Consider the following 11,698-nt stretch of genomic DNA (forward strand, 5'->3'; position numbering starts at 1 on the left):
AGTGTCCATGATTTGTTCTAAAAATTAATAAAGATGATTTGATATATTCTCAAGTTATTGAGAATTTGAGACATATATTATTAGTAGTTAATTTTTAAATACTTTTGATTGAAGGATCATCACGGAGGATAGTGATCAATCCATTTAAAATTGATGTACGGATCACCTTCCTTCTGGGTAGATGAGTCTCAGATCTGCAGTGTAGGGATATTGGGATGAAAGTATAGATGGTTGTTAGAGAATAACTTGTACTGAGCATGACCAACGTAAGAAATCACTTGGATGTCTACTCACTCATCAGTGATTATCTCGATGCTGTAGTGATGTGAGTGGTCCTATGATTGTGGTGTCATTGGCTATTCATAGTAAAGCTACTGAGTTTGACTGCATATTTTTTAGGTCCTTAGCAATTCAGATTCTTATTGTGTATGTTGACTACAATAAGTTCAGATTTGTCGTAAGGAGTAGGATGCACCTAAATAAAATCTATTGATCTTGGTGGAAAAGAAGAAGTCCTATATGTTTTGCGAGATTGAGTTTAGAAAGACTTTGGCCAAAGTAAGTGTGAATACTGAAAAAAAATTTCTATGGGATCACAAATGAACTTGAGTCAAGCCAATCTAGCATATCACAGATGATGGGGTCTGAAGAGTTCTTCATAACCTCCGTCAAGTTGGAACTCATGATAGAAGGACTGAATCACACGTTAACTGTACCTAGAGATTTAATACTTTTATTTTGCTAGATTGCCACTACATACTGTATGTGTCACTGGTGGATTGTGAGACTCATCAAGCATCATCTTGATGATCAATGATTTTCGAAAGATAAAGTTTGAATCGACAATGGAGCAAAAGTTACTGCTGTGGCCGTCGGGATCTATCCTTTGTGACTCTCATTAGAAATTAGTTTAATTTTAAAAAATTACTATTTTGTACCCATAGCAGTAGAAATCTGATTTTCATATCTGTGCTGACACAAGATAACTATAATTTTTATTTCAATAAAGATATATGTATAATTTATTTTAAAAATAAAGTTGTTGTATATACTTTGTTGATTGATTGTCATTATCATTTGCATATGGATGCGAGTGTTAATATTAATGAGCAAATTGTAAATGTCGTAGGGTCTAAGAGACTTAAAGATAGGATTAGCCAAAAATATCTATCGCACCTTAGGCTAGACCATATATGAGAGAATAGACTCAATAAATTGGAGAAAGATGGCCTTCTCGGACTATTGACTTTCGAATCTTATCCAATTTGTGAGTCCTGTCTTTAAGAAAAAATGACTAAGCTGTCCTTTATGGGATAAAGAGAAAAGACCACTAAGATATTAGCCCTGGTACACACTAACGTGTGCGGTCCATTCGATGTACAAGCCAAGGGTGGCTATGTCTACTTCATAACTTTTATCGATGATTATTCACGATATAGATTTGTATATTTGATGCATCGTAAGTCTGAATCTTTTGAAAAATTCATAGAATTCAGACATGAAGTAGAAAAATAAATCAAAAAATTTATAAAGATTCTTCGATCAGATCGAGAAGGAGAATATGTTAGCAAAGAATTTTGAACATATCTCAAGGATAATGGTATAGTCTAACAGTAGACATCTCTATGGATGTCCCAGCTCAACGAGGTATCTAAAAGAAAAAATCACACTCTATTAGATATGGTCCGATCTATGATGAGCTTCACAGATATTTCTATCTTTCTCTGAGGATATGCATTACTTTCTATGATTTATCTTTTGAATCAAATTTTCTCTAAATCCGTTCCTACCATACCATATGAGTTATGGTATGGTAAGAAGCCAGCTCTTAGGTATCTCAAGATTTGAAGATGTCCGATCCATGTCAAGCGACAGCAGATGGACAAGTTAGAGGTTAGATCTTTTAGAACTCGTTTTATATGATATCCTAAAGAATCTATGAGATACTACTTCTATCTTCCTAAGGATCACAATATGATTGTGAGCTGTCATTCCATCTTCTTGAAAAAGAAATTTATCCAAGATGGAGGCAGTGAAAGGAAGATTGAGCTCGAAAAGAAGATTTTTGAAGAGCATCGAGTCCAAAAACCTGAACCCAGTAGTGAGCCAATAGATGTGATATCTCTTCCACCTTGTAGATCAAGTAGGGTCTCCCGTCCTCATGAAAGGTACTTAGGTATTCTTACAGAGGATCTAGAGAAAGTATTTTTTATAAAAGATAGAGACATTAGAAATAATCTTAAAACCTATGATGAGACAATGTTAGATGTTGACTCCAAAAAATGGATGGAAAAGATAAAGTCAGAAATTGACTCCATATGCATTCTAACTAGGTTTGGACCTTAACAGATTCACCTAAAGGTATTGTATCTATTGGATGTAAATAGATCTATAAAGAAAAAATTAGATCAAATGGTCAAGTAAAGACCTATAAGGCAAGGCTGGTTGCGTAAGGTTATAATCAACGCGAAGGGATTGACTATCAGAAAATCTTTTTCCTCATGATCATACTGAAATCTATCTGGACTCTACTTGCAGTTGCAGCTTTTCATGATTATGAAATTTGATAGATGGATGTAAAAACTGTCTTTCTCAATGGATATCTTGAGAAAGGTATCTATATGGAGCAGTCTTTAGGTTTCATATCCAGTGATAGTGATCACAAGGTCTGCAAGCTGTAAAGATCCATATATGGACTCAAGCAAGCATCTCAGAGTTGGAACACTTATTTTAATGATATGATCAAAATATTTGATTTCATTAAAAATGAGAAGGAGCTATGTGTGTATAAAAAAGTCAGTGAAAGCACTATCACATTCCTCGTATTGTATGTGGATGATATCCTCCTGATTGAGAATGATATTTTCATACTGATATCAGTCAAAGTATAATTGTCAAAAAAAATTATCATGAAAGATCTAGGAGAAACTTTCTACATTCTTGGTAAAAAGATCTATAGGGACAGATCTAAGAGAATGATAGGACTCTTACAGCGAATGTACATAGAAGAGGTGCTGAAGAGGTTTAGCATGAAAAACTCTAAGAGGGATCTCTTGTCCCTTAGACATGGTATTCATCTTTGCAAGAAGATGTATCCTGACACACCTGAGAAAATCCAGCATATGAGCAAGATTTCTTATGCTTCGGTAATAGAGAGCTTCATGTATGTCATGTTATGCACATGACCTGATATAGCACTTGCCGTGAGTGTCATGAGCAAATATCAGGTGAATCCAGATGAAGAGTATTGAAATACTGTGAAGAACATCCTTAAGTACTTGAGAAGGACTAAAGATTTGTTCTTGATTTTTGATGAAGGATCGGAGCTGGAAGTGGAGGGATACATCGATTTAGACTTCATAACTGATGTCGATGATAGAAAATCTATATCAGAGTATATTTTTTTGTGTAATAGAGGATCAATTAGCTGAAAGAGTTCGAAGCAGCTAGTCATTGTAGATTCGATCATAGAAGTCGAGTACATCGCTACCTTTGAAGCTACTAAAAAATTTTCTGATTCAAGAAGTTTGTTATGGAGCTGGATGTGATGCCATTAGATACTATTGTACTGCACTGTGACAACAATGGCGTCATAGTCCTCGCTAAGGAGCCTAGATCTCCCTAGAAGTCCAAGCATATAGAGCGGCGATTCCATATTATGTGTGAATACTTCGAGAAGAAGTTTGTCAAGATGCAGAGAGTCGACTCCATATAGAACATGATGGATCCACTGACCAAGCCTCTCAGCCAACAAAAGATCGAAGCTCATCTTGAGAAGATAGATCTTACATATATGGCCAATTAATTTTAGGTCAAGTGGAAGTTTGTTAGATGAGTGCCCTAGTGAAGCGAAAATTCAGAGCAGGAGCAAAATGATAATTTTAAAACTTTTTCAAAATTATTATTTTATAGTGAAATTATTAATTAATCTCATTAATTAATACTAATTAATCCTACACTAGGATCTAAATATGATACAATAGTATGCATTTAAATTTGAAATTCAAATTTAAAACAGTAAACTTTTTACTGTACTGTGTTCAGAAACATCACCTTTTGTGGGTATTCGATCACCGTAATCTGATCACCATCGGAGGCTCTGATCATCACGTCACAGCCACACTAGTGTCTGGCCTCTGCAGATCGTCCACACGAAGCTCCCGTCTGATCAGTTCCTCATGAATGCTAGTTCGTGATTTCACCCTTTTGATGGCTGATGTTGATCGAACTCCTTCAATCAATGTGTGCCGACTCCTCGGATACTCCAGATCATTTGCATGGTTGGTTGAGAGGCTGATAGATCTCTCCCTAAAATTTGGTGGACTCACGACACTCGTGGCACACCAATCTCACTTCCCGAACCCTAGCTAGAAACCCTAGGGTACACACCAAAAAAACCTGCACCCAATTTTCTTTCTTTTCTTTCTTTTTCTCTCGGAAGGTTTTGGACCTTCACCTCATGCACAAGGATTCCTCACACCCCACTTTCTTTCTCAAAATTTTTCTATGCACACCCCAGCTCCCTATCTCTTTTAAAACAGTTCAAAACGTGTCTTATCCGCGTGAGAGGATAAAGACAAGTGGTTACACATTTGAATTCAAATCAAATTTGAATTCAAACTAAAACCAACTCATCCCTATCCACTTGGGCGTGAGAAGAGAAGGTGTGAGTCTGCTTTGTGCATGGAAAAGTTTCATGAGAAACTCTTTCTCGTGTGAGATGTGGGGCGCTAAAGTGGATAATGTCATGTATGCGCAAAAGATAAGTTATCCATTCAAATTCAAACACGCTTTGAATTTGAATGGCTAACTAATCATCTTTATCCAAATATTGGTGCACAAGAGTGGGCGTGAGAAGGGCTTTGTATGAGAAAAAATTCACAAGAAGTTTCTTCTCGTGAATTCAAATGGGCGCAGAGATTTAAGGTGGTGCAGGGATTCAAATTCAAATGGTGGTTTGATCTTAATTGAACCAACCTAATCAAAATAGGTTAAGCACAATTAGACTAAATTAAATCTAACTTAATTAGGCTTAATTAGGCTCAATAAAATTCTAATCAAATCAAAAATTGACTAAGCCCAACCCCTGATCAAATCAGGGATCAAACCATCTCGACGATTAGGTCAACTCTTAACCTAATCAGGTCAAACCCAACTGAATCCAATTCAATTGGACTTGATCCAAAAATAATTACTCAATCAAATTGAGTTAATTAGCGATCAAATCACTAATAAAATCTTTCATAATTATTGAGTTCAAATTCGATGGGCAATTAGGCATCAGAGACCATCGATATGAAATCTTGATCAAAGAGTTCAAATTTCAAATTCAAAATTTGAAATTCAAAATTTTGACCCCGGTACCCAAAATATGTGAAACTCATGATCAGAGAATCTTAATTCTCAATCATAGAGTCTCAGACACATAAGACTCATAATCAGCCATCAGATCAGAAAGGAACCTCTAATGTGTGTGACCCCGCAGATTCGAACCTAAGCCGGTAGCAGAGGAACCAATTCCTGTACTAATCGAAGTGACCATCTAGCAATGGTACCCGACGATCGGATAGATCAAATAGTCACAATCGCAACATTCAGAACCTACGTGAATATGGTTACCATATAATTCATCTCTTTTGACCCCTGTGTTTAGGATGACTCAGGGTTAAACTGTCAACCCTGATTAGATCATCCGAATCGTGCTCAACTCAATCAGTCCTGTGACTCATCACTAGGACTACCCTGGCCAAGATTTTGCTAAATTGAAACACGACTGTACACAGCTTCTAAACTGGAGTGGTCAATCCCATCTTGACACACGCACCGACAAGTCAAGTACTTGACTACACCCAACAGCCTTCCGTCACTGAATTTGAAATTCAGGGAGTCCAGTGCCTAAGTGCAGTGAGTTGCTTGCAAGTCACCATGGCGGTCTCAGATCGAAGGGACATTTATACCCATATCCCATCGGGGCAAATCTTGACAGCAGAAATAGCTCCGGAGTCGATCACGTTCAGTGCAGATGTACCATTACATCTCACCTATATGCCATACCAGTGTCTCCACACTCCTTGGTTATGAGGACAACCAACCCATATGGCACACAATGATCTATGCTCGATAAACGTTGTCGTCCTTGGTAACAACGTATCATTTGATTGCGAACAGATTTAAGGACTAAGCGACAAATCCTCCTTTGTCGAGTCTAAATAGTCCTAAGGACTTCACCACAACACAGGAGTTCATTAGAAGATGAAATATTTGTGATGAAAAAATGCCAAAATAACTTTTATTTATTTATAATTCATGTACTAATACAAAAGGAGCACAACCGTCAACAGGCTGACGATTGGCTTTGGGACACTATTCCCAACACCTAGAAGCTAATTGTTGACTGACATATTTTATAATTTTAAGATTTAACTTTGTACTTGTAATACTTTATTATTAATAAAGGATATTTTTATTCTAATCATATTTATGTGTCCATGATTTGTTCTAGAAATTAATAAAGATAATTTTATATATTCTCAAGGTGTTGAAAATTTGAGACATACATTATTAGTAGTTAGTATCTAAATACTCTTGATCGAAGGATCATCATAGAGGACAGTGATCAATCCATTTAAGATCGATGCATAGATCACCTCTCTTCTAGACAGATGAGTCTCGGATCTGCAGTGTACGGACACTAGGATGAAAGTACAGATGGTTGTTAGAGAATAACTTACACTAAGCATGACCAACATGAGAAATTATTTGGATGTCTATTCACTCATCAGTGATTATCTCAATGCTACAGTGATATGAGTGGTCTTTTGACCTGTGGTGTCGTTGACTATTCGTAGTAAGGTTACTAAATTTGACTGTATATTTTTTTGGTCTCTAGACATTCAGATCCTTGCTGTGTATATTGACTATAATAGGTTCAAATTTGTTGTTAGGAGTAGGATGTACCTAGATAGAATCTATCGACTTTAATAGAAAATGAGAAGTCATATGCGATTTGCGAGACTGAGTTTAGAAAGACTGGCCAAAGCAAGTGTGAATACTGAAAAAGAGTTTTCACGAGATTCACAAATAAACTTGACTCGAGCCAATCTAGCATATGACTGATGATGGGGTCTAACGAGTTTTGCATGATCTCTGTCAAGTCGGAACTCACAATAGAAAGACTGAATCATACGTTAACTATACCTAAGAGTTTAATTCTTTCATTCTACTAGGTTGCCACTACATACTATTAGGTGTCACTGATGGATTGTGAGACTCATCGAGCATTGTCTTGATGATCGATGACCCTCGAAGAGCAAAGTTGGAACTATTCCAATCTATCAAAAGGAGTTTTAATGATATTGTGATAGGGATCACAATATATCTCATTACCAGATATAATAGAACCTACAGGATTATACATAAAGAGATTTAATCTTGAATTAACCAATTGGGCTTGTGATATTTCAATTGGATTAGGATTTAATAAAATCCTATTGAGTTTAGGAGAATTATGCTAGCACATGATTAAATCTAATTCTTTTCTGGACTTGGATTCCTTATTAGCTAAGAATTGAATCAAGTCCATAGCCTTGAACCTAATCTAGATCCATTTTGATTTGAGTTTAGAGGGGCACCTATTTGAGGGTCCAAAAAGATTGGATCAAGCCAATGACTTGGCAAACAAATCACTTTATTTTTCTCTTTTGATATTTTCTTTTTGGGTGTGGATTAATTGGAAAGAGAAGAGGAGAGGAGGCGCATGTCTCCTTTTCATTTTTGGAAAGTCCAAGGGGCACACACCCCTTTGGAGTTGGTGGAGAGAAAAGAAGGGGCACGCCCCCTCTTTGCTTTGGTGTTGAAAGAGAAAGAGAGAGGGTCAATGCCCTCTCTTTTGTGCGCATAAAACCCTAAGGGGCGCCAACCCTCTTCTTGCCTTATCGGATGAGGGCGCCCCCTCATCTTGTCTAATAAGATGTGGGCGCCCCCTCTACTTGCCTTATAGGGTGTGGGGCCTTTCCAATTAGACTTGATTTTCTTAAAAAGAAAATCAAATTAAAAGGCAAGGGACCATATGAGATAAGGGCTAGTCTTTTGAGCCTGATTGGAGATTGATTTAGAATCAATAAAAGGCTCTATTTAAGAGATGGTCTCCTAGGGTTTAAAAGAGGATTGAGAATTCAAATCTAAACCCCTCCCTAATCTCCATGTTATTCTCTCCTTCTCCTCTCTCTTCAATGCCAAAGGGTTGGGCATCCCACCTTCCCACACGCCTAAGTTATTGGGTGATCTCTGTTGGTGAACGTAGGTGATTTCATACATGTATTTCAAAATTTTTTCAAATAAATTAGAGCAGAAGATAATTATATTAATCAAATTAATCTAACATGCATATGATCTAATCATCAAATCAACTTACTTTAGGATCTATGATATGATATGTTGCATATAAAATCTAAAATAATCACATGAAAAAATCTGCATGTATGGATGTAAGCAGTAGATCATATTTATTTCTAATCTGAGTTCAGAACTCGATACCTGAGTATGAATCGAGATCATCGCTACTGAGAGACATGGTAAGGATGATCCTTACTGATTGCTTACAGCCGCATACATATCTGATCTCTACAAAAAATTCACTCGAAGTCTCGATCTGATCGATCTTCTCGAGAGTGCTAGCTCGCGCGAAGACTTTCTTGTTGGCTGATTTGGATCTCTTCTTCAAATCTCTGAAATCTTTTCAGAGATTGAAGATGGACTTCTGAAGAAAAAAAAGAGGTGAAAGAAAGATGGAGAAGAAACTATTTTCTTTCTTATTTTTTTCTTTTCCTAAATCCAAAGATAGAAACCCTAGAAGACTAGGTTTTGCGCATACTTTAAGAGAGAGGACTCTCCTCCTCTTTTTCATGCCAAGAACCATGCCCCAAAGCCCCTCAACATGGAGAACTCCTTTTCTGATCTCTTACATGCACAAAAGTGAGAAATAGACCTCTTTTTATTAGCGTGTAATAGGGTTGGGTAAAGAGTCCTAAGAATCTTGGACTCTTCAAGATATGTCACCCTTCCACAAATTTCACGCCCCAAAAGAAACAAGGGATGCCCCTTCTTTTATTTTTCATGTGAAATCAGATCATAATCTGATTTTCCATGATAAAAATCCTTCTCAAAGTGTGGCACACATAAGGAGAAAAAATAAGTTGGCATGTGGAGTGATTTGGATAAGAACAGATTCTCTTAATAAGGAATATTTTGAAATCCAATTTTAAAACCTTCCTTTTATCTAAACCAAATCAGATTTAGCATGGAGAAAGGGAGGGTGGAGAACTTCTTTGGTGTGGAGAAATCTCACACAAAATAATTTTGTGTGTGAGGAATGTGGCATCCAAAACTTGATGGCGCATGGGAGGAAGAGTCCAATCCTATGTGGACTCTAAGTTTTCTTATTTGAATCCAAACCAAATCACATCTGGTTTAGCCCAAATAAAATATATAAAATTCAATCTAATTAGGTTCATAAACTCTTAATCAAATTTTAATCAAATTAAGAATTGATTGCACCAATGTCCTAATCAAATCAGAGATAATTCTTCCTTAGTGATTAGGTCATCTCATAACCTCATCGGATCAAACCTAATTGAATCTAATTCAATTAGATTTTATTCAATCCTCTTTACTCAATTAAATTGAGCTAATCAATAATCTAATTACTAATTAATTCTTTATTAATTTGTTAATACTTGATCAATAAATTTATTGTAACTTTTGTAAAAAGTTAATCATCAATCGAATTGATGATTAAGCCTTTGAATGATTCTCAATCATTGATCAGCCACATAATTAGTCAGAAACTTCTTTTGAATGTGACCTCATAAATTCAAACTTAAGCTAGTAGCATAAGAATAAATTTTTGAATCAATTGATATAACCATCTAGCAATGGTGACTCGATGTTCGAATAGGTCGAATAATGACGAAGTAACATTCAAGAATCTATTGACGTATGGTTACCGTATAATTTATCTCTTTGATCCTAATGCTCGAGAACGATCTAAAATTTAACTATCAATCCTAGATAAGTCATTTACATTATATTTTAATCTTTCAAATCTATCACATGGATTATTCGGGCTTAGATTTTGCTAAATTAAAATACATTGATACATTAACTCTTACTAATTCGGAGGGGTCAATCTCATCTTGACTCACACACTAACTTGACAAGTATCTAACTACACCCAAAAATCTTCTGTCACTAAATTATAAACTCAGATAGTCCGACACCAAAGTACAGTGAATTGCTTGCAAGTCACCGTGGTGATCTCAGATCAGAGGAGCACTTATACCTATCTCTTCGTGAGCTATCTTTGACAGCAGAGTACTCCGTAGTTAGTCATGTTCAGTGATGATGTACTCCTATATCTCACTTACATGCCATACCAGCGTCTCTACACCACTTGGTTACGAAGATAATTAATGCATATGGCACATAACGACCTACACTTATATCGCTATCGTCCTAGTAATAGCGTATCGTTTGATCGTAAAATAGTTTAAGGACTACGTGATAAATTCTCTTTTATCGATCAAAATAGTCTTAAGAACTTCATCACAATATAAAAATTTGTTAGAAGATATAACTTTATAATGAAAAAAATCAAATAACTTTTATTATTGATCAATTCATGTACATTTATAATTAGCACAATCGTTAAACGATTGACTTTAAAATATATTTTCCAACAACTCTCACTTGGATTAAAGTCAATCAGTATAGTATCATATATCCATCTTCAATTTATCATCTTAGAACTCCTAGATATCAAGGCTTTAGTAAATGAGTTGGTCAGATTCTCCTTTCCATCGATTTTCTAAAGTTCGATGTCACCTTAATAGATTTTTTTGAATAAGATGGTAGCGATACAAAATGCTTGGTAAGCTAATGAGACTTTGGCTCCTTGGCCTGAGCTATGGCTCCGATACTGTACAATATTGCAGAACCATCATTAGAGGATGCCATTCCTAGCTTGTCAGTAAATCTATACAATCACATAGTTTTCTTGCAAGCATCGAATGCTGCAATGCATTCTGCCTCGCAAATTGAATTTGGTTATAATTTTTTTACTTGAAACTTTTTCAGTAGATTGCTTCATTATTTAGGATAAGAATGTATTCCGACATGTTCTTTCTATTATTATATCCAACTAAAAACTAGAGTCATACTCTATAAGTTTTAAGTTAGATTCTCTATAATCGGATCACTGATCCTTAGTATTTCTCAAATACTTAAGGATGTCCTTCTAGTGATTCTAACTCGGATCTTGCAGGTATCACTCACTATCCTAGTGAGTTTATCATATCCGATCTCATACATGGTGTATACTCATAAACACTCTATATACGTTGGATTGGAATAATTTAAGCAATCTCTTAGATCTATCTCTATAGATCTTCATCCCTAAGATGAAGGATACTTTTTCCAAGTCTTTTGTAGAGAACAATGATAATAGCGAAACTTTTATTTTCTGTAATGTAAAGAATATCATTCCCGATTAAGAAAATTTTATTTACATACAAATTAAGAAATACATTCATAGAACTATTAACCTATTTGTATTTGCAGGATTCTTCTTCATTTTCAACGAAGCTATGCATTTTGATCACATATCAAAATACATATTCCAACTCCAAAATATTTCAGCATT

The sequence above is a fragment of the Elaeis guineensis genome, chromosome 14 (assembly GCF_000442705.2).
Source record: "Elaeis guineensis isolate ETL-2024a chromosome 14, EG11, whole genome shotgun sequence".
Lineage (NCBI taxonomy): Eukaryota > Viridiplantae > Streptophyta > Magnoliopsida > Arecales > Arecaceae > Elaeis > Elaeis guineensis.